The sequence below is a fragment of the Mirounga angustirostris genome, unplaced genomic scaffold (assembly GCF_029215605.1).
Source record: "Mirounga angustirostris isolate CCGP_5_RB_7025 unplaced genomic scaffold, mMirAng1.0.hap1 SCAF_1, whole genome shotgun sequence".
Classification (NCBI taxonomy): Eukaryota; Metazoa; Chordata; class Mammalia; order Carnivora; family Phocidae; genus Mirounga; species Mirounga angustirostris.
In genome coordinates this window covers 94791725-94815964 of record NW_026991709.1, presented here as the reverse complement: position 1 = coordinate 94815964, position 24240 = coordinate 94791725, and the positions used below count along the sequence as shown (strand labels likewise).

Below are 24240 nucleotides of genomic sequence, written 5' to 3'. Positions count from 1 at the left end.
ATGAAAATGGTAAGTCATACAATAATTAAGAGTAAGAAGAATAAAAGCATATGTCAATAAATGGACAAATGTCTAGAAAAGACTTCACACAATAGGGTTCTAAATTATTAGCTTGGCATTAAATTACCCTAAAGAATTGATTTAGATCATACTTTTTGTGGATCTAAAAGAAATTTCTTTTAGGACTATTCAGAATATAATTCTAGTCATTTCTTGCCCTTCATATTGACAAGGACAGGCCATTCGGACATCCTTGAACAGCTGTTGTACAGAATTATCCCTTATGGTTTGTTCTGAAATTATGTATGGGGAGTTTGTAGAGGGTGAGACCATAGATTGATAGAAAAAATGAACCTTGGGTTGGATGATGACATGGTGAAGGAGAGGATAAAAAAGAGGGGAGCAAAGGTCCTACATCATCCCAACATTTCAAAGAATTACTTAGCATATATGTCAGGTCTTTGCTGAAGTCCAGCAGGTCAAAGTGCTCCAGTTTCCCTCTCCATGTGTCTGAATATATTTTCAAAGAATGAAAATTTGGTGTGCAATATATTCCTTCCTGCAGTCTTCTTAATCTTCTCCCTTTTCTCTACTTCTTCCCTCTCTTTGTATGAAAGGCTTTCCCAACCTCTATCTTCAGCCATGTCTCCTCACATTAAACACAATCATTTTGCTATATCATTCATCATGGATGACCCTCAAATCTCTGGAAGTTTGGCTTTATTGAACTCAAGACACAGATCAAATCATAACACTCTCTCCTCATCCCAGTGACAAAGGTCCTCAATCCATGACTCAGACAATTCTGACACTCAACTTCAAACTACCATTCAGGTTTTCACTAACATTGCCCCCTCTATCCCCAACTTACAACCAAAAAGCCCCACTGTCTTGTCTCAATGGCATCTGTACCAGTCTAGGAACATTCTCTGTATGCTTCAGTTCACTCTCCCACTCTCATCTCCCAGAAACGCCTTGGAATTTCCCCTGGCTTGACCTCTTACCTTCTTACTCATCTTTCAAGGTCTAGCTCAGATTCCATCTTATCTGAGAACACTTCTTGTATTACTACCCTATTCTCCCCTTCTCTACAGTCCCACAATATTTTCAGCCTTGTTAGATAACTACTCACTCATACCATTTTTAGTTTTTGTAATTGAGTTATTTAAATCACTTTTTCTACTGGATTATAATGGTGGGGACCATTTTTTAGTCACCACTGTTTTTCCTCAACTCTTAGGCCATAGTTTATACAATGTAATTAATGGAATCTTTTTGACTTTTAAGTTTTTACTCTGAACATTTGCTCATTTTGCTCATGCACATCCCTATGCCTAAACTGCCCCTCTTTCCTGGAAAAAATCCCGCTTATTCTTTAATATCTAACTCTTGTATCATTTCCATAATGAGTTGTCCCCATCACCACATAGAGTTAAGTTCATAATTCTATATGTAAAACATACTCTTCTGTTAGAACATCTAAGAAGTATTTCCCACAAAGATGTGCTCTATTTGGCACTAAGTTTGTGATGAAAATTGAATTGTATGTACATATGTTTAGTATCATCTTGAAGCATATTTTAAGGCACCTTTGACTACCTGGGATTTTTTATGTATTTAATTAATTTCGGCTAAATGTGGGGGGCACCTGGGTGGCTCAGTCGTTAAGCCTCTGCCTTCAGCTCAGGTCACGATCCCAGGGTCCTGGGATCCCCGCATCAGGTTCCCTGCTCAGCGGGAAGCCTGCTTCTCCCTCCCCCACTCCCCCTGCTTGTGTTCCCTCTCTCGCTGTGTCTCTCTCTGTCAAATAAATAAATAAAATCTTTAAAAAAAATTTTTTCAGCTAAATGTGGCAACCAGACTGCTAGAAAAATACATATTCCTATTAATATGAGTGTCCTAGAATAGAGTTTGAGGGCAGAGGCAGTTTCCATAAAACTGCAAGGTCAAAGGGAAGGTATAAAAGCATGGTGCCAAGAACCTCAATCAATGGTTCAGCAAGATTGCTTTAGCTCAAGGTTAACTGTGTTTTGGGGGTAACTCTGAGAGTGTATCAGACTTCTAATCTGATCCATGTGGTCACACCATGGGAACAGCACTCTACCAAAAAATTAAGAGTATATATGTAGAGTTCTCAAGAGATAAAACCCGACTTATTTAACCAAAGGCAGTATTCTTCAACCACAATGGATAATTCCCAACTCATTGAGCATTTTTGATCCAGGCATATATCCAATAGCTGGATGTGTATTTTCAGCAACTGAACAGTGTGTGTTCTGTAGCAGGCAGTTTTAGTATGATCTAGAATTTGTACCGCTGTACTATAGTTTGATCTTGTCCTGGGCCACATTTCTAGATAGACAATGGTTTGAGATATTTGACTTAGTTGGTAGTTAAAAAAGAAAAAGAAAAAGAAAAAAAAAAACAGCTGTCACTTTTATTAGAAATACATTTTAAAAGATAAGTTAAGTTGTTATATTTCATCCTCTACTGTTTTCTACAAAAACTAATAAACCTTATTCAAAACACTGTGACAGAGCAAATAGGCATACAAAGAAAAATGCTAGTTTTTGCCATAAGAGAAGACACAGTTGAATTGGGAGGACAGAAAATATGCATGAAACTATAAATAACAGTAGGAAAAACAGAAAACTAAATATGTAGTTTGTAAAACTTTCTCTCACATGAGAAAGGATTTAGCAGCTTGCTAGGCTTGGGAGCAGAGGTAATTATTCTCTGGGCAAGTTGCACGCATTCTTAGTCAAGAGGCCGAAACAATCAATATCAGACCAAGTATAAATCAAAGAAAGAATGCAGTGTTCTTCATTTAATTTTCTCAGATAACAGGACTCATGAAACTTTTCAGTTGCTGGGTCAGCTCAGGCACTATATGTTCATGTTGCATGTATATAATTTGGGTTCTCACCTTTCCTGACAGTTCTCACATAAGTTATTCTTTTAACTGGTTAAGTTTAATTCTGCCAAGGTGATCCCATAGGCAGATTTCAATAAAAATGTGTGTAAATTACCAGCAGTTTTAGGTTCTAAACTTTATTCCGGTGATAATTATGCATTAATCAATGAAGTTGAATTTCAATGGGGAAAGATGAAATAGACTTCTTTATATTTATGGAAATAATTCTGGTTAGAAAGCTTATTACTCAGTCTAAGTAGGTAATGAGGTATGAATCGTTTCAACATAAAATCGAAAATGTTGCTTTAAAACTGAAATAAGTGAGTTCTTTTTCCTGTTTTCTTAAGATAGATCTTCAAAGCCAGATACATACCACAATACGTGTCCAACATGAGTGTTTTTGATTGGAGAAATATCTCTAACAGAAATAGGGTGTACCAAGAATTTTTAAAGAAAGGTCATCTCCTTTCTTAAATTGATGTTTAGTTTTTTCCATAGCTAGCAATTTGGGATAAATCTGAAACATTCATTTAACATTTTTTAACCACATTGTCTGTGGACAGTTTCATTTATTCATAACTAAAGACACAATAAATCATCCAGTGTTTACTGACTGCCTGCTGTGTGCACAGCCCTAGGCTCTGTTTTATGTGAGATTAGAAAGAATGCATTTCTACCTTGAAGAGACTATGCTCCAATTGGGAAAACAACTGGCACACAGAAATAATAGCAACATTGATGAGACCAAATAGAATCAAACTCTTCAGAGTATGGAAAAGACCTTAGGTATGGTTTAAAAAAGAGAGAGAGAGAGGGAATTTTTGAGGGAAACCCAGAAACTGAACAAGCAGAGTTTGGTAGATGAAGAGTGTTACAAAGCCAAAGAGCAGACTGGCCTCCACGCAGAGTGACTCAGTGGTCCAAGCAGAAGGTGCTCTATGACGCAGCAACTCCAAGCACATGGCTTGCATGGCATCCCCAACACCCCACACAACTCCAACGGCTGCGTCTTTACAATGTGTTCTCAGCCTCTTCTATCTTTTCACAAGCCAGAAATGTATTCCCTTCAGGTCTACTTCAGACCTCTTCCTTTGTGATTTCTGATCAATCCAGTTGCTTTCTTTCATGAACTCTTAATCTCCACCTTTCTTAATGCAGGACTATGGTTTATTCTACATTGTAGCTCTTGGTGTCTGGGACTAAGGTCCTCTCTTTTCTCCAATAACATCTTTACCAAAAATGATTCTACTTTATATCTTTGACAGAGCTTAATAAGGCCTACATACTCAAGAATTACTTACCAAATGAATGGATATGATATAAACAAATCAATAATACATGTGATAAATTACATAGTTGCCATTATACCCACCTAAGTGCTTCCTGACAAACCAGGTGAAATAGCACTCCAGGTTTTTGAGCAGAAAAAAAATCTGCATGCACATCACATATAAGAAAGAATACAACACAGTTTAGGGTATTCATGGAGAGACTTTTATCCCAGCCATGAGGTGATAAAGGCAGGACCAGGTTCTTGGTGCTGGTAATAAGGAACAAGATGGATATATATGATTGGGTAGATACAGGACATGAAACAAGTAGATAAATAACTAGATAATTTTCTAATGTTTAAGTTCCATAAAAGTTTGGATAATGTCTTGTGTGCTATTGTAGATATTAAGCAGCAATTTGTACGTGAAAGAGGATCACCAGAAAGAGGATTGCTAAACTCCAATCCCAATCTGGGTATTCACTCACTGTGTGATATTGAATAAATTACTTGACATCTCTGATTCTTAATTTCCTCAACCATACAATAGGGATAGTAATGTTGAATTCTTTGGACTGCTGTGAAGAACCAAAAGAAAGTATAAAAACATGCCTACTGCAGTGTCTGGTACTTTAACTGGTTAAAAGTAATTATCACTGAAGAGTTTGCTGGATTTATGAACAGAAACATTAGAGTGAAGGTGGAAGAAAAAGAACAAAGACAGAACACAGAAAAGGAATGAACAGGCCACTGGAAAAGAATGAGAATAGTTCAGGGTTAGTAGACTCAATGGAGCTCCTCAACATCTTTTGATTGCTTTAAATTGTGGAAGAAGATCATACCAAAGAGATGAGCCTCTATGAAAAAGGGACTGGAAACAACAGAGATCATTGTTGTGATCATATAAAGCATACCACAAAAAGAAGTGGACACATCTTTAGTTTGAACAATTCTTATTATGCTGTGTGATCATTAGGTATAAATAGTTTGCAGTTAGGATAAATGACTTAACTGAGCATTAGGTCGAGTTAGCTATGGAAAAGATTATGAATTAGGCTGAGGCCTTAGGTAACTGTAGTCACCTGAATGACAAGAGCATGGGGTGAAAAATAGCCATTGACATGGCATACCATTCACAAGAAGGGCATGTCTCTTACTCTCTGTACTCTCCCTTTGTTTTGAATTCTCAAACCTTAAGGAGTGAAGGGCAAGGAGCTTATGGAATGAAACTTTTTTGATTTCCTCCAGATATAGAAGCCAATTAAAAATGGCATTTATGCCCTAATATGCCAACAACAATTTTAGTAAAAGAAAATGCAGGTTAAATATTTCTGTACTATGTAATTATGCCCCAGAATACTTACTATCTATACTGCATGCTCCCTTCTTTGTACCTGCATGGTTTATACTGTGAAGGACAAATGCATGGCAGTAAAGCCAGCCTCCATCCCAATATGTGTCTGGACTCTTATTCCTGGACCTGAGCAATTTAGACTCTACATTATCAATCAGACTCAGTACTCCTTCTGTTGGAGCTAAACTCAGCCTTAGAATTCACCTCAACGCATTGCTCTAGCCAGTCAACCACAAATGGACTGGAATTAGTTTCTAAGTTAAAACCTATTTGTCATCCTTGGTTCAGATATTTATCTGCCTCAAGGCAGGCATCTGGATTACATGGTCTCTAAAATTCATGTCTAGTTCTATGAGTCTATAAAACTCTCAGTTCCAATAATCTAATTAGTAGAACAAGGTCATGATTATATAAGATGGAAACTCTTGAGAATTGAAGCCTTAAGGTAAATCAGGTTTAAGGAAATTTATGTCTATGGTTTTATGGATAAGTATATCTTTATTTTGGTATCCTTTAGATCCTTCTAGTTGTGCATGCACGTGTGTGTGTGTTTATAGAATTACTTCATATTTGAGTTTACCCATGTTGATAATTTTATCCTGTATTTACTCCCCTAATCATTTTTATAACTTTTATTCTAATTGTTGCATGTTTCTGAACCAATTCATAATTTAGTCTGAAGTGTTCTAATCACTCCTTTTGGCATTACCTACCAGTTCTGAAATATGATGATGCTAAGACACTTTTTAAACCCTTAGCACTTCGAATAAGGTTGGGCAGATTGCCTTGAAGGAGAGATACCTGGCTGTTCTCACCACACTGGATTTACTGCCAACAATTTGAGAAGAATAAATGTTTAAGCATCAAGTATTCCAGAATTAAAAACTAGTATAGAATTTTTCTACACCCTTGTATATTTTGGATTTTTTTTTCTTTTTTCTGATTTCCTTCCTCCCCTCCAGTGTCATCTCTCAAAGATTTCTGACCTTTTATTTCACACAAAGGTTTCAAAGCTGTGGGTGTGATTCTATACTTCCATTCTTCTTGGATACTCCTTTCTCTTTCCACCCCGACCCCGACCCAAAGCATCATGGATTAGTATCTTTATTTTTCTTTCCCATTGAGTACAACAGTTCCCCCCAAATTGAAGTTTAAACAAATAAACTATATTATGTGGCTATTTCCCATTTCTCCCATGACACCAAAATAAACAGAGTAGAAACTCTAATGAAATAACTAGAGTAGAAGGTAATCTTTGGATTCTATAGAAGACATATGCATGACTTCAAGATTTTAGCACTCTGTATTGAAGGACCTTTAGTAATTAATTAAACCCACCTAAATCATAGTATACAATCAAATGGTATTTCAGATCATTTTACCTTTTGCCATTTTTTTATCGCACACATTTATTGAATGGCATTAGAGAGTAGTATGAACAAATATTCTAGAGTGAGAGTGAACACGACATTTCAGGGGTTAATGGGCAGGTTAGCCCGGCGGGAGCAAGGTGCTTTAAAGAATTTTAAGGAGGAGTAATGGTAGGCATAAAGTCTAAAATCAACCAATCACCATAGAGTATCACAACTTCAAAAAGGTGGGGACCCCTAACGACAATCTGGGTGTCTTTACAACATTTTAATTTTCCCTAGGAAGGGGGGGGGGTCTTGCTAAGTTTTCTCCAATTCATCTTAAAATTAAACACTCTGGAGACCATTCTTTAACAACTCTTTTGGGTCATTCCAAAACACCTCTGTTATGGAGATTAATACTCTTTGATTCAGAGCCAAAAGCATGGTTTTCAGATGTTACAATTACCTGTTCAACTTCTCAGGGGCAATTATTTGAAAGGAGTAAATGCTCTGACTACAATTGCCTCTGTGGGAGCCCAGTAATTGCCATTCATCAGGGCAGCAACCTGCTGAGGGCATCAATTCATAAACTCTGAGCCATCAATAAACTGCAACCTGGGCCCACGGTGCCAACATTCTTTACACAATGAAATATTATTACTGGCAATTAGGTAAACAATGAGCCAACCCGGAAATGGAAGGGAGGTTGCCAATGACTACCTTAGTGCGTCATACACAGATGTCTTGATTCTTTTCCTGCAAGAGAAACACTTTGGGATGACTCTTTTTACACCACTGGGAGCCAAACTATCACAGTCACCTCCATGGATGAAAGGAGGAAGAAAGAGGGAAATGTTAAGAGATGGGTTTTTGTTTTAATTGGGAAATGTGTTGTGGGGTGGTAAGTAACAGCCTTCTTATCATAGATATGCACAGACATCACATGCTGCCTTTGCAGGTGGCTGGCGGTAAGGTCGAGTGGGAGGAGGAAGGGCCCCGTGTAACTGAACTCAGCGAAGCTACCTCCACAGCCGAGGTCCCGGGGCAAACCATTCACCAGTGTCTGGGGCTTCTATGTTAATGAGAGCTGATGATTTGTGACGTGCTTAAGAGTTTAAAAAGATTTTGCCATACACGATGAAATTGGATCACCCTACTATGTCAGCGAGGTAAACAGGGTGGGAATTATGGCTTGTGTGCTATCGCTGTTGCCTTTAATAAGGGGAAAGGATTGAGAGTCAGAGACGCTAAGTAATTGCTCAGGACACTGAGGTCACTCCCAACCCAGTGCCTTTCCCATCCTGTCCAGTTGCCTATCTTGTTCGGATTTCCCCTCGGAAGGTGCTCAGACCAGGCTGGAAGTACATCACCAGTGTATCCAAAACCCACCACGAGGCACGCGGGCCCCCACCCTTTTCCCTCTGAGCAGTTCTTTCCCGGGGCTCTGACCTGAGGAACAGGGACATGGGCAGCCAGAGACGGGTGGGAGCTTGTGGGGAAGCCTGCTTCGCCATCGCCATTGCCATCGTGAGCCAGAAGACCAGGAGCGAAAGCGAAGGCGCCAGCAGCAGCTTCAGCCAGAGACCGGGCCCTGCGAGTTCTTTGAACTGACAAACAGAGTGGTCACGTCGAAATGCACTCAGAAAGTGGATATATGATGAATGTTTGGGATGTTTTATGAAGTGAAAAAGAAAGTAACTCCCCGGCCAGATAATTTCAGTCATTTTTTCTGTCTAAGTGGGAATTGATGAGTCCCTCATCTCCACTCCTGTTATTTTTACCCAAATAAATAACGCCCTGAGAGCTGTTTGATGGGAGGAGAACACTGCTGAAACAGGAAAAATCTGTGAGAGCACAAGTGCTGGGAGGCCAGGAATTTTTAAGAGGCACCATTAGAGAAATGCTGTGGTTTGGGGTATGTTCCTAAGGTAATGCGGTGCGCCCTGGGTCAGGAAATTCTTCTGACTGATAAATCATATTTTATTTTTTATGGGGTCTTAAGTTTATTAAATTTGTTTTATATATCAAACAAGTGTAGGATCGATAAAATGTACTTCTGAAAACTAAGCAGGAAATGGTGGTGCAGTGGTTAGAGCCCAGGAGGGAGCCCGCGGAGTCCTTACTGTGGCCGCGGCCACCGTGAGCTCTGGCCCTTCGTGGGATCTGGGCAGGAGAGCCAATGACTTTTCTTCTCCTAACCTCATCTTAAAAACAAAATAGAACAAAAACAGACCCTTTCACCTTTCGAAGCACTTGCCTGATTTAAGCTTGCTTACTTCCCTTATTTCTCCTTTTCTCCTCTCCTGTGGTTTATAAGCCAACTCAAAGTTGCTGGGGGACTGTAGCAGGTCTAGGATAGATATTCTTTATAGGCCTTTCAAGACCTCTTCACGGCAACATTTAAAATGTCAAAGAGAAAGGCCCCTGGGTGGTATAGCTGGTTAAGTGCCTGACTCTTGGTTTCAGCTCAGGTCCTGTTCTCAGGGTTGTGAGTTCGAGCCCCAGGTGGGGCTCTGTGCTCAGCATGGAGCCTGCTTGGGACTCTCTCTGCCCCTCCCCCTTGCTCACACACTCTTTCTCTCTCTCTCTCAAAAAAATAAATCTTTTAAAACAATAAATAAAATGTCAAAGACAGGACAAACCCTAATGAAAAGTTTACAATAGTTATATTTGACCTTTGCTCATGGTAGGAGCAAGGATTGAGCAAAGAGGATCCTGAGAGAAGTGCATATAAAATATGGAATTTCCTCTGAAGTTTCGATAGAAAGCCTTCTAAAGTTTCCCTAAGTCCTAGGTGTGGGATTAATTTTTAGACTCAGGAGAGGAAATAAATATTAGAAAATAACTATTAAATCAAATACTCCCCAGGCTAATGATACATGAGAAGAGATGTGCTGAAGATTTCTAGGTATGGAAAAATAAGATTTTGCATTGTGTTCTTAAACAAATGTTAGAATCACTTATTTTAATTATTAGTTGTGCATTCCATTACATGAAGAGAAATGCTGTCAAAACGTGTTCCCGACTCAGTAAGAAAATGTTCAACCCTGACCTACTGATTTGTCGTTCGGAGCCGTGTGGTCATCATTTATGCGTCACAAGGCTGGTGAGCAAAATTAACCTCAAATAACAAAGTGTTTACGACGTTAAGGGAACAAACACAATTGACTGCAACAAATTGAACAACATTCTAATTAATGTCTCAATGACTCAAATCACTATTTAGAAGATTACTTTAAAATGAACATTGAATATCACAGGAAAACTCTACTCATTCACTCAAAATAGACCGAAACTTTTTTTATAACTATACACAGATTAACTATAAATATATTTAAATTTTATGGCAACAGGTATGTAAATTTTTCCTAATATTCTCTCTCCTCACCCCTGACTCCCCAAGAAAAGACTAATGCCTGATCCACTGCTTTGTATTTTCTAAAATCTTGTGTCAGAAACTTCTTCACTAAAGTTTTTAGTTGGGTAGCTTTGCAACTTATGGTTCATGAATTTAACTATAATTTTGTTCATTACTGAATCAAGGACTTTGTGGTCTGTATTCATTTATTTCCACATAGTATGTTCTTTTTATTTCTCAAGATGTTGTCACAGGTAGCCAGACTTTTTCACCCATTCTGCATGAATACAGACGGCGATTGCTACTGGCAGCCATTCTGTGACCTAGAGAGAATCCGCCTGAGAGGCTGACTAATATAGTGGCTATCTGAGCAAAGAGATAAAAACAAATAGATCTCTGATAACATTGTGAGCTAACTGGCAGCTCAAAAGATTGCCCTACCTCTAAACTTCCTCTAACATGAATAAAATTATTTTGTTATTGTTTAAACTAGTTTAAGTCTGGGTTTCAGTGACTTAGAGACAAGAGTATACTAAGACAATCCTCAAAGAAAAAGAGATTAAAGAAGTAGCACAGAGAAACTATTCAAATTACAATTTTTCCTAGTCATCCATGATCACTGACTAAATTTGACCCAAGTTATTGAGACATACAAGTTAAGATCAAAGCAATAACCACAGATCAAAGAGATAAACAATAAGAGAGGACTCCAAATATGGGTTGCAAGCAAGAGTTGGACACTGCACTTACGGTGGTCCCTTGCTTACCTGATGCTGCTGGTGGTGGTCTTGTTGCTATTGTTAAAGCTTTGAGTTTCCTCTAGGAGCTTTATTGTATGAGTCAAGTAATTTGCTGTCTACTGAACTCAGAATGTGGTTTCTCTGCATCACCAAGAGTTGAAACAAGCTATCATTTAATTTTGTTTATTTCTACATGCCTACCTAAGAACAAAAGGGAATCATTTCTCAGCCCTTGTGTAACACTAACAACCACTCAGATGACTGCTTTAGCTCAGCGTTGCAAGTTTTTCCTTGCATCATCATTTGACTCATCCAGTTAATGCATAACACCCTTGTGCTTTGACAGTTTCTTAACAAAGTGTAATCTTTCCGTGTCCTTCACAGGTTGACCAATTGCTGTTGCTGTTCAAATGTACAAGTTCATTTTTTTTCCTTTTTGTCTCCTATTCTCTAATAAAGTATTTCAATAAGTTTATTTTTTAAAAATAAGAGCAGCTAGAAGAGTCTGAAATCAGGTTGCCTGGGTTTGAAATCCAGTTCTTACCTACAAGTTCTTAAGTAAGTAACAACGTCTCTGGGTATTAATTTCCTCATTTGGAAAATGAGGAATAAGTAAAATCTATCTTATAGGATTGCTGGGAGGATGCCATGAGTAAATACATGTAAAGCACTTAGAATGATACTTCACATGCTTTATATAATAAGCTATCCACTCATTCATTTATTTAACAAATAATTCATTGAGCTCCTAATATGGGTGCAGCACTATGTCAAGAACTTATAAGAATGCAAAGATAAAAAGGCGCAGTCTTTTTCTGCTTTCAAGTAGTTAACTGTCTAGTGTGGGAGAAACAACACAAACAAAAATAACATCAGAGAGTATTCAAAAAGCATCAGTTAAGTATGTTATATATGAAGAGAGAAGACGGAGATGGGCTGATGCTGCTTTTGCTTTTCCCTTATAGTCATGTAATTTATGGAGTGTAGTGATTTTGTGTTTTTTCTGTTGCTATAAAGATTCTTTTGTCAAAGCTTGCTTGCTTACCTGTTGCCTGTTTTCTTATTAATCCATATGGCAAAGTAGCACAGCATAAGCAAAGATACTAAAGAAAGTACCAAGACAGAAAACACTGTGGTCTTCTCTCTGATTACTGAGTAGAACTAACCATAATTTCCTGTGTGACTCATCGTGCCCTGTGAATACCTTATTAACTGAAAGATCAAACATCATATCCTCTTGAGTTTTGAATCCCCAGTATCTAATAAAATGTCCCCGATTTCAGAGATCTGGCCAATCCAAATATCACTTTTTCCTGATCACAATGATTGGTTTAGAAACAGGAAAATCACCCAAATCAGACTCAGAAATTTTCTGCCAGGGCAATTGTTGAAAGACTCATTCTGTCTGCTCATTTTGCCAAGCTGTTGGACTATGATGTGGAATTGTCAACAACCATCTTGCTGCCACCTGGAGAAAGTCTGAGAAGGAAGCAGAACAGCAGAGGCAAGAGAGCCAGAGACATAAAGAGAGAAGGAGAATGCTGACAGAATTGGAACTCTGGATTTAGCTGGGCTCGGCCCCCCACCTGGCCTTCACAGTTAGTGAGTAAATATATTCTCTCCTTGCTTAAAACCATCTTGGATAAGGATGTTTGCTTACATACAAGACTGAGAGTACATGTTATTATTATTCACAGGATTTTTTTGAAGTTAAATCTTTCTAAAACACAGTTTTATTATATGAATAGTTATGGAATTGAAGCAATCAACAAAGTTCCCATCCCCCCATCCCTACCACAACCCTCAACATTGTCATTTGCATAGAGCTCTACAGTTTACAAAGAACTTCTTCTGTCACACTGGATCCTAATTACAATCCACTCATCAAGTAGGGGAACATTGTTATTAATTCTTTTTTTTTTTTTTTAAAGATTTTATTTATTTGTTTGAGAGAGAGAGAACACATGAGAGGGGATAGGGTCAGAGGACGAAGCAGACTCCCTGCCGAGCAGGGAGCCCGATGAGGGACTCGATCCCAGGACTCCAGGATCATGACCTGAGCCGAAGGCAGTCGCTTAACCAACTGAGCCACCCAGGCGCCCATGTTATTAATTCTTGATGTGCAAGGAAACTAAGGTTTCCATCAGTTAAGCAGCTTGCCTAGGTTAATTCATTTTGTAGATGAGTATCTGTTTTTGAAAATTTAATTTTCCATCATAAAAAAAATGTATATTGAGTTATACTTGTAGCCAAAAACCGAACAACAAACTCAGTTTACCCTCCCATTTTGAACAATGTTGAAGAACCAGGGAGAAAAAAAATTTTTTTTTTTCAGACATTGAAAAACCACAGGCCTATAATCTCTGAGAAAAGGGAAACAAACTGAACCCTGCAGTCACACCAGCCGAATGCCTAGAGGCAGTTTCCAGGCTGCAAATCAGGGAGGAAAAATCTGAAAAGTACCTTGTAGTCTCTCTGAGTTGAGGAAACAGAGAAAAGAGTTCCAGAAGCCAAGGCATCCAGAACTTAGGGGTGGAATGCCAGAAAGGAGGGAACTTCAGGGAGCTCCACAGAGAGAGAGCTCCAAGGATCTGCAGAAGCAACCTTCAGTTTTTGGCTGAGTACTAATCAGTGCAAGTTGGGAAAAAATGATCTAAGTTCAGAGAAAGAGCCAGTCTGAGATGCTTACACCAGTCTGAGAGTAGTTTGCATTTCCACCAGCCAGAATGGAAAGGCATTATATTACAATAATAGGGATGAATCCCCAGAAAGGCCATGTGTTGGTAGTGGGGCTGACTTAGCCCTAGATCAAAGGCTCCTCTGCTTCCATCCTAGCAAAATCTAAAAGCAAGTCTCAGAATGATCCAACTGACTCCAAGTAACTTAACTGTACACCAAAACAAAATGCAACACTATTTATAGGAATACAGTATAATCCAGCTAGCAATAATAGAAAATTCACAATGTCTGGCATCCATTAAAAAAATTACTAGACATGCAAATAAGCCTGAAAATATCAACTCTAACCAGGAGAAAATTCAATCAATAGAAATAGTCCTAGAAATGACAGAGATAAGGGAATTACGAGAAAAACATTTGAAGTAGTTATAAATATGCTCCATATGTTCATGGAGGTAGAAAAACACATAAGTATGATGAAAAGAAAAATTAAAGATATGAAAAAGACCACTTCTGAAGATGAAAAATGAACATTAAATGAAAAGTGATTTGGGTTAAATTGGCAGCATATTAGTCACTACAGAAAAATAGGCAATAGACTGTTGAAAAAAATTATTGAAGTAGTAGAAAATATTAAGACATATCAGTTGAAACTATCCAAAATGCAATACAGAAAAAAAAATATTGAAAAATATGAAGAAAGCCTCAGTGACCTATGAGACAATACCAAGCAGTCTAATAAATATGTAATTGGATCCTGAGACAGGTGAAAGAGAGCAATAGTCTTTTTGACTCACCCCACACCCCCACCCCCACCCACTGCTCATGCTCTGTCTCTCTCAAACAAATAAATAAAATCTTAAAAAAAAAAACAAAACCTAACAATATGCTGTCTACAGAAATTCAGTTTATTATGTTAATCAGAATTCAACAGGGAAACAGACCAATGGGACATATACAGACATATACAAATACAGATTATATATATACATATGTATATAAAATAGATCTCTTTACACATATATACATATATGTACATATACAATATATATACATATTGAAGTGGCTCACATGATTATGAAGGCAAGGTAGTCTCAGTCTGCCATCTGCAAGCTGGAAACCCAGGAGAGATGGTAGTCGAGTTTTCAATCCAAGTCTGAAGGCCTGACAATCAGAACTGATGGTAAAACATCCAGTTCAAGTGCAGGAGAAAACCAATGTTCCAGCTCAAAAACAGGCAGAGAAGAGTGAATTCTTCTTTATTTCTCCTTTTTACTCTATTTACATTTACAATTGATTGGATGAGGCCCAACCCTATCTACTCAGTGTACCAATTCAAATGTTAGTCTCATCCAGAAACACCCTTACAGATATACTCAGACTAATGTTCAACCAAATATCTGGGCACCCTGTGGTTCCACCAAGTTGACACATAAAATTAACCATCAAAAATATAAATACAGCAATGTTAAACGTTAAAAGATGAGAAAAGATAGATCATGAAAACACAAATAAAAAAAAAAATCTGAAGTGACCATACTAAATATCAAACAAAATAGACCTCAGAATAAGGAAGATTACTGCTAACGGATCAGTTCATCAAGAGGACAAAAACAAAACAACTTTCTAAATGTGTATGCACCTAATAACAAAGCTTCAAAATACATGAAGCAATAACTGAGGGGAAAAGCATGACAGGATAAATAGGAAATCTATTGCTATGGTTGGGGAGTTCAACACTCTCTGAGTAATTCATAGAAGAAGTGGACAAAAAAATTAGTAACATTATAGATTTGAATACCACTACCAAGTGGCTCATTTTACATGAAGCATTGCTTAGAGGAAAATTTACCATTCTAAATGCTTCCAATTTAAATAAAGATCTATAAAAAATGATCTGTGCTTGCACCTTACGAAACTAAATACAGAAGAGTAAATTCAGCACAAAGTAAACATGAAGAAAGGGATGAGAAAAATAAGAGCAGAAATCAGTGAAAGAGCAGAAAAAAGAATAGAGAAATAAATAAAACCAAAATTTATGTCTTTCAAAAGAAAAAATTGGCAAACCTCTTGCCATACTAATCAGAAAAAAAGAGAATACACAAATTATCAGTATCAGGAATGACAGGGAGGGCATCATGATAGATTCTACTGACATTCTAAATATAATGAAAAAATATGAACCACTTTGTGCCAATAAATTTTAGAACTATGATGAAATAAAGAAAATCCTTTAGGGGCACCTGGGTGGCTCAGTCGGTTGAGTGTCAGACTTGATTTCAGCTCAGGTCATGATCTTGCGTCAGGCTCTGCACGCAGTGTGGAGTGGGCTTCAGATTCTCTCTCCCTCTCCCTCCCACTCTCTCTCTCTCAAATAAATAAATAAAATCTTAAAAAAAAAAAAGAAATTCCTTTAAAATGCAAATTACAAAAGGTCATTGAAGAAGGAGCAGAAAACCTGAATAGCTCTACATTTGTTTCATTGAAAACATAGTTAAAAACCCTCCCTCAAAAAAGGAAACAAAACTCCAACATCAGATAACGTTACTGGTAAATGCTACCAAAAATATAAAGAAGAAAGACTATCAATTTTATAAAATCTCTTTCAGAAAATTGAAGAGGAGGAAATACTTCTCACCTCATTTTATGTGACCAATATCAATCTGGTATCAAAACAGACAAAGACAATATAAGAAAATTAGGGGCCAAAAAGCCTCATGAATATCCTAACAAAATTTTAGCAAATAAAATCCAGGAATATATACAAAAGATAATAGATTGTGACCATGTGGGTTTTAACTAAACAATGCAAGGTTGTTTTACTATTTTAAAATCAAAGTGATTTATTGTATTTATAGAATACAAAAGACAACCCATGTGATCGACTTAATTAATAGAGAAAAATGTTTGATAAGATATTTTTATGTTTGATAAAACCCAAGAGTTATTTATGGTAAAAACTCTCAGGAAACTGAAAATAGAAGACAACTGCCTCAACCTGATAAAAGGAATCAATGTATTGCTCTCATCATGCAAATACTGAAAAGAGGACAAATATTTCCTCTGTTCCTTTTATTCAATGTTGTATTGCAGACTCTAGCCAACATATTAAGTCAATAGAAGAAAAAAAGGTATACAGTTTAAAATAGTCTACATAGACAACCTTAAAGAATCTGCAAAAATGCCATTAAAACTAGTAAGTCAGGGGTGCCTGGGTGGCTCAGTCGGTTAAGCATCTGCCTTTGGCTCAGGTCATGATCCCAGAGTCATGGGGTCAAGCTCCGGGTCAGGACCCCTGCTGAGCGGGGAGCCTGCTTCTCCCTCTCTCCTTTTGAGCAGGGAGCTTGCGTCTCCCTCTCCCTCTGCCACTTCACCTGCTTGTGTGCTTGCTCTCTCGCTCTCTCTCTGTCAAATAAATAAATAAAATCTTAAAAAAACAAAACAAAACCTAATAAGTGAATTTAGCAAGCTTCCGGGAATCAAGGTCAATATATGAAAGGATACCACATTTTATAAACAATAAACATTTAGAAAATTTAAAAGATCATCTCATTTACAATATTATCAAATAATCAGAAAGTTTAGGGATATATTAATCAAAATAATGAAAATATGTACACTGAAATCTATAAAATATTCCTGAGACAAATTAAGGAGGAGTTAAAAAAAAATGGAGATATGTACCATGCTTATGGATCAGAAGACTGAACACTGTTAAGATAGCAATTATCACAAATTGAACTATAGGTACCATAGAATCCCAAGTAAAATCCCAGCAGCACATTTTTCCTTGTTAAAAATTTATAAGCTGATTTCAAAATATGTATGGAACATCAAAAGATGTAGAACAACCAAAAGAACAGTCAAGTTTGAGGACCTGTATTACCTGATATCAAGGTTTATTAAGAAACTACAGTAATGGGGCGCCTGGATGGCTCAGTTGGTTAAGTGTCTGCCTTCGACTCAGGTCATGATCCCAGGGTGCTGGGATCCAGCCCCATGTCAGGCTCCCTGCTCAGCGGGGACCCTGCTTCTCCCTCTCTCTCTGTGGCTTCCCCTACCTGTGCCCCCTCTCTCTGTGTCAAATAAATAAATAAATAAAATCTTGAAAGAAAAAAAAAAGCTACAGTAATAAAGTATTGGTGCAATGATAGACAAAGTTCAGAAATCGATACATGTATACATTGTCCAGTGCTTTTTGGCAAAGGCACTAAGGTAACTCAATTGGAAAAAGGATAGTATTTTAAACAGCAACAGCCTCCTGGCTGCCCCTCTGCCATCACAGTGATCTCTCGAATTCCAAATCTGATCTGTCATTGGCCCTTCCTGCGGCACCACATTGCCCACAGGATTAAGTTCTAATTGCTTTACATGGGTGTGTAAGGCCACCAATCATCTGCCCTGCTTACCTCTACAATCATAACCCTGACCTCTGCTGCCACAGAGAATTGTCTTCAGTTCTCACAATGTGGCAGGTTTCTGCCCACCTCTGGGAATAGTGGACATTTCCTCTCTCTGGAGCATCCTCTCCTCAACCAACAAGCTTCTCTGTCCCAACCTCACCAGTCTACCAGCTCTTACTCATCCCGCAGTTCTTTACCTTAGATATCACTTCCTCTGGGCACCATTTGATTTTTCTTGTGTTTCTATGGCATCCAGAACCCCTGTCAAAGCATTTACCACAGCAAAATTTTTTGGAAATCTTTAAACCTATATCCCCTTCTAAGCTACAAACTCCACGAAGGCAAAGAACTTTCCATCTTCCTCACCAGATCTCCAGAACCTAACATGACGCATTTTCCATAGAAAACACTCAACTAATAAAGGTTAAACAAGTAAGTGATTCTGCTTTCTCCTCTCACTATCAAAAACATTCGAGTTAATCACATTATTTTTTTTTAATTAAATGCTGAGTCATGTGCTTCGCCTTTGAGCGCATAGTTCAAATACTCCCTGTGGCGAGGTAGCCATTTTTAAGGGTCAATTTAAAAGCATCGTTGGTTGCCCTTTCATTATAGTAATCCCCTCATTTCTCACTTATTCTTTAATTTACAAAAAAACCTTGTGAACATGTGGTGTTAGTAAGTGCCTGTGGTGCAGTTGGGTCAGACAGCTCTCAAGATAATCCATCATTGATCTGCAACTGTCTGTCCATTGCTTGTGCTTCTTACAAGGTGAGAGTGAGGTCTCAGTTTGCATGCAATACGTTTCTTCTGTTTAAAAATGAGTAATAATTTATGTAAAGTTTCTTGTGTTCAAGGCAAAAGCCCTCAGATTGAGAATACATCTTCTCCCTGATAAAGTGTATGGTCATTGTTGGAAATGTTATGTTCTCTACCTCTGCTAGAACATTTCAGTAGATTCTGAGAATGTTTAATGACATTCAAGAAGGTCTATTTTAAGGAGTGGCAAGATGGGGATAGTCAAAGCTAGGGATTTATCTGAGTATAATACAAAATATCTTTCCCTATATTATTATATAGTTTGTCATAGTTCTTGTCTTTAATATTTAGACCTATGAGTAAAGGAGAAAGATTATTTTCTCCTGTCTGGATCAACACTCACTAAAACAGCCTTTACCTCTGATTGCAATAATAACACATATTTCTTATAAAAAGTCTATAGAGATACACACACACACACACACACACAAATACATAGTTACTTCTAGAGAAACAAATGGGATTAAGTGAGGATGTAGGGTAATTTCACTTCATTGGTTTTTTGGGGTGATTTTCTGCATCAGAACGTATTTATTTATGTATTATTTGTTACGGTTAAAAATAAATAATAGAAAAAATGTAAAAATTTGAAAAATATGCTAAAGTAGAAAAATTCTACATATTACTGTTAATATTTTGTATATTTTCTGCTAGTAACACAATTAACCTTTGAACAACGCAGGTGTGAACTGTGTGGATCTACTTATATGCAGATCTTTTCAATAAACATAGTACGGTACTGTAATGTATTTTCTCTTCTTTTTGATTTTCTTAATAACACTTGCTTTTCTCTAGCTTACTTTATTATAAGAATACAGTGTATAATGCATATACATACAAAACACATGTTAATCAACTGTTTATGTTATTGGTAAGGTTTCCAGTCAACAGTAGGCTATTAGAGCTTAAGTTTTTGGGGAGTGAAAAGTTACACGTGGATTTTGGACCGTACAGGGGTCAGCCACCCCTAGCCCCTGTGGTGTTCAAGGGTCAACTGGAGGGGCTCCTGGGTGGCTCAGTTGGTTAAGAGACTGCCTTCAGCTCAGGTCATGATCCTGGAGTCCTGGGATCAAGTCCTGCATCAGGCTCCCTGCTAAGCAGGGAGCCAGCTTCTCCCTCTGACCCTCTCCCTCTCATGCCCTCTCTCTCTCTCTCTCTCTCTCATTCTCTCTCAAATAAATAAATAAAATCTTTAAAAAAAAAGGGTCAACTAGATGTATTTATTTATAAAACTTTAGTTATACTCTACTTGTTCAACTCACTTTCTCATGGTTATATTGAATTGCTCACTGACCATAATTTATTTAACCATACTTCTATTGCTGAATATTTTTATGGCAGCATAAACAATGTTGCAGAGAACAAAATGAGCATAAATCTTTTTTAATATCTCAAATTGTTTTCTTAGAATACATTCCTCCAAGTGAATTTGCTGGCTCAAATGTGTGAATATTTGTAAGGCTTTTGTTACATCATATCCATATTACCCTCTAAAAAGCTATGTTATCTTACATTTCTAAAAACAATATATGACTGTCCTCATTTCCCACCACCCTTGCCAATACTGAATAGTATCATTTTTTCATCTTTGCCAGTGTTGCATGTGAAAAGTCTTTTTAAAATTAATATTTTAATATGCATTTCTTCGATATTTCGTGATGTGGACATTTTCTTATACTTTTTGTAACTTATATAGTGAATTGCTTGTTATTTTCTTTTTACAATTTTCCTTTTATAATGTACCACACTAATTTATACAATTCTTCATAAATAAGAACAGTTGCTCTTCATTTTTACTTTATTTTTCAATTATTTTTACTAGTTTACCATTGCTATTTTATTTTATGAGAATAGCTTTTCATATTTATGCTTTTGAATTTATTAACATTTCTATTTTTGATTGTTTACCTTTTGTTTCTACCAAGAAATCAGAGTTTGTCATCTATACTTTTTTTTACTGATTTTATGAGTTTAAAACTATATTTTTTTAACACTTGAATCCATCTGCAGTTTTTAAATGAATATTGTGAGGTGGACATAAAGGTTTATATTTTCTAGTTAATCAACAAATTATGCCATTCCTCCTTCCCATTGATTAAGCCATTCCTCCCCATTGACTAAAATGGATTCTTTATCATGTTAGTAAGCACATGTTCTCTCTGGCCATCTTGGGCTACTTATTCATCCATCTTATTTGACTTATATACAAAATAGTATGTTTATGTTCATTCAAATATGGCATGAATTTCAACTTTTCATCATATGATATTCACTGACCGGAAACAGTTGGGTTGAGTAAAGTGTTGAACATGTGTTAGGTCACTTTCTCAGTTTTTTACTCCCTTCCATTAATTTATCTGTCCTTAGACTAGTACCATGCCAGAGTCATTATTATAGCTTTAATAATGTGACATCTAATTTTGACAGCTCCGTTACTTATTCTTTTATAACTTTTATGTTGCTTCTTTTCACTTATTTATTCTTCCATAGGAGTTTTGGGACCCATTTTATTGGAATTGTTTTAAATTTGTTCATTTAGCTGGGGACACTCACATCCTTATAATATTTGCATTCAGGAACATGACATATATCTATATAAAATCAACCTAACCCAGTTTCTCAATAAAATTTTACATTTATATAGATACTCTCAATATATTATTGAGTTTATTCTTAAGCACAATTTTATGTCTTTTTAAAAATTCATTTCCTTTTCCCATTTTGTTATTCTAAATGGACTATGATTGGTTATTACTCCAGTGAGGCTATCTCTGAAGCCTGAAAATAGGTCAGAATCTCTTCTCATAGGAGGAGTCACTAACCCATTCTTATCAGGAAGAAATGACCACCACAAAGTGAATAGATAACAGAAAATACCATGTAATGATCTTGGAGGTGTTGTCCAGTCTGAAAGGGATGGCTACTCATCAGCTTCAGCTATTGTTGCTAGTCAGGACTCTGGGATTCTGACTCCACAGGAGAAGATGGAAATCCAGTTTCATGTGAAATGAGCTCAGAGTTTCTAAGTAATTATAAAGGCACATAAGGAAAGCTCAACATAAAAAAAAAAAGTAGTAATATCCTAGTAAAAACAGGAAGTTTTCTGTGTATATTATTTATTCCAATAATATTTATTGAGTACCTATTATGTATCATATTCTATAGAGAAAAATGATAAATATATTAGTCAGCTTGGACTACTATAACAGAATGCCATATACTGGATAGCCTAAACAACAAACATTTATTCCTCACAGTTCTGGAGTCTGGAAAGTCCAAGATCAAGACCCTGGCAGATCTTCTGTCTAGTGAGCTTCCCTGGCTGGAAATATACCATGTGTCATTAATGCATGTATATTGTCAAGCATTAATGCCAGAAAAGTAATGCATCTAAGAAGAAGACAATGCAAGCTCCACGTTTGGCACCTTTCCTGGACTCTGCCCTATGCCCTCCTTCCCTTGGTTGATTTTAAATCTATATCCTCTCCCTGTAATAAATCATTACCATGAGTATAATCACTTTCAGTGAGTTCTAGCAAATGATCAGACCTGAAGGTGGACTCTTGTGGGGACTGTTCCCTCTAAACTTTTACAGTTGGCCTAAAACCTCACACTGGTCATTTGGGTTAAAGCCCTAAATGACCTGACCCTTAAAGCAAACATACACACAGACAGAAAAGGTATCAAATCTAGTTTTTTAGTTTTCACTGATAATGAAATAAAGGCAGTCAAGAAAATACTGGATCTTTACTTGGAGTAATTTTTGTAAATGACATAGAGAAAGCAGACTGAAATATATAGAATAAGAATTGAATAGATCAGCATAGATCAAAATGATAATAATGATTATAGGAACACATCACATCCTACATGTCTGAAGTAAGTCCAGCTCAATGTACTCTAACACCACTTATAACTGAGATGACAAAACCATGTGGTAATCGTGGAAAATCACATAAAAAAACAAATATCTAGTTTCAAAACTGGATAAGATAAGGGATTTTATAATTGGTGTGTACATATATATTTGTGGAAAAATTAAAGGAGATCAAGTTTTTATTGATAGTGAACAAAATCTCCTAAACGATCCATGGGAAGCACACTAAGCTCTAGCTTAGGTTCACTAATAATGATCTCATCCAGAATACAACCTTCTCTCTGTTTGAGAGCTACCTGATTAATTTAGTTATCAAAAGTGAGACCTGAGGCTGCCCAGAGAGAAATATGATTCTATTCCAAATGATTCAGGAAACACATTCTGAACATTAGTTCAAAAGTGATAAACTGGATAATACTGAGAAGATGATTAAAGAAGACAAAAGAAAATGAGTAGACATTTCTAATCTACATTAAAGAAGGTTTGAGGATAAGACAGTATCCTTCAAATGTTTGAATAATCATTATATAGAAATACACACAACTCCACCTGTATGGCAGTGATAGGTGGAACCAATTCTAGTGTGCAGTGATCTCCATGTAAGTAGAACTTTCTTTTTTTTTTTTTAAAGATTTTATTTATTTATTTGACAGAGAGAAACACAACGAGAGAGGGAACACAAGCAGGGGGAGTGGGAGAGGGAGAAGCAGGCCTCCCGCGGAGCAGGGAGCCCGATGTGGGGCTCGATCCCAGGACCCCGAGACCACGAACCGAGCCGAAGGCAGACGCTTAACGACTGAGCCACCCAGGCGCCCCGTAAGTAGAACTTTCTAATAATCATAGCTGTCCAAGGGTAGAATGAACAAATAGGTATCCTTTGGGGTCAGGTGGGGAAGCATTTGTCTAAGCATAGAGAACTCAATATAATTAAGTGGTTTTAACCAATAAATTTTATTTAATCTTGAAACTGATTTTAAAGAGTCATCTTTAATCACAACCAAACCTTCAGGTTCCATATCTTCTGATTTGTATTCCTAGCCCAGGACAGGTTAGAAGTAGTAAATTAGAAGTGGGGAGAAGTGGTTGCCAGAAATGACCTAACATTATAAAATTCTTAATATGTGTTTTACATATATTATCTGATTTATTCTTTAGAAAAAGGTTACTATTAAGCCAATCTCTCCTTTTGTAAGAAGAGAGATAAGTTCAGGCATTGAAAGAAACCACCCAAGGTCAAACAGCTGCTAAATAAGAGTACACATTCTCTCCAACCTAGATCCCTCTTCCAATGGCTGTGTTGTTTCTCAAACCACCTCTTTCTAACAGCAGGAAATGAGAGCCAACAATAAGTCAGTGAAGGAATGACAGAGACTTTCTGTAAATCAGATTTAATACCTTACAAAGCACAGCTGTCTGGGGCCATTTAGTGTGCATATAAACAATCTCTCCTATTTCAAAAAGCTCTTGAATGTGT

General features: G+C 37.0%; 1 long non-coding RNA gene across 1 annotated transcript in view; it reads left to right on the top strand.

Moving 5' to 3' along the window:
• LOC123834602 (uncharacterized) overlaps positions 1-23576 on the top strand; it is a 30825-nt gene extending 7249 nt beyond the window's left edge. The window contains exons 2-3 of the long non-coding RNA XR_006788469.2: positions 12411-12590; positions 23420-23576. This is a non-coding gene — a long non-coding RNA (uncharacterized LOC123834602). The remainder of the gene's footprint in view (positions 1-12410; positions 12591-23419) is intronic.
• Positions 23577-24240: the final 664 nt, after the last annotated feature.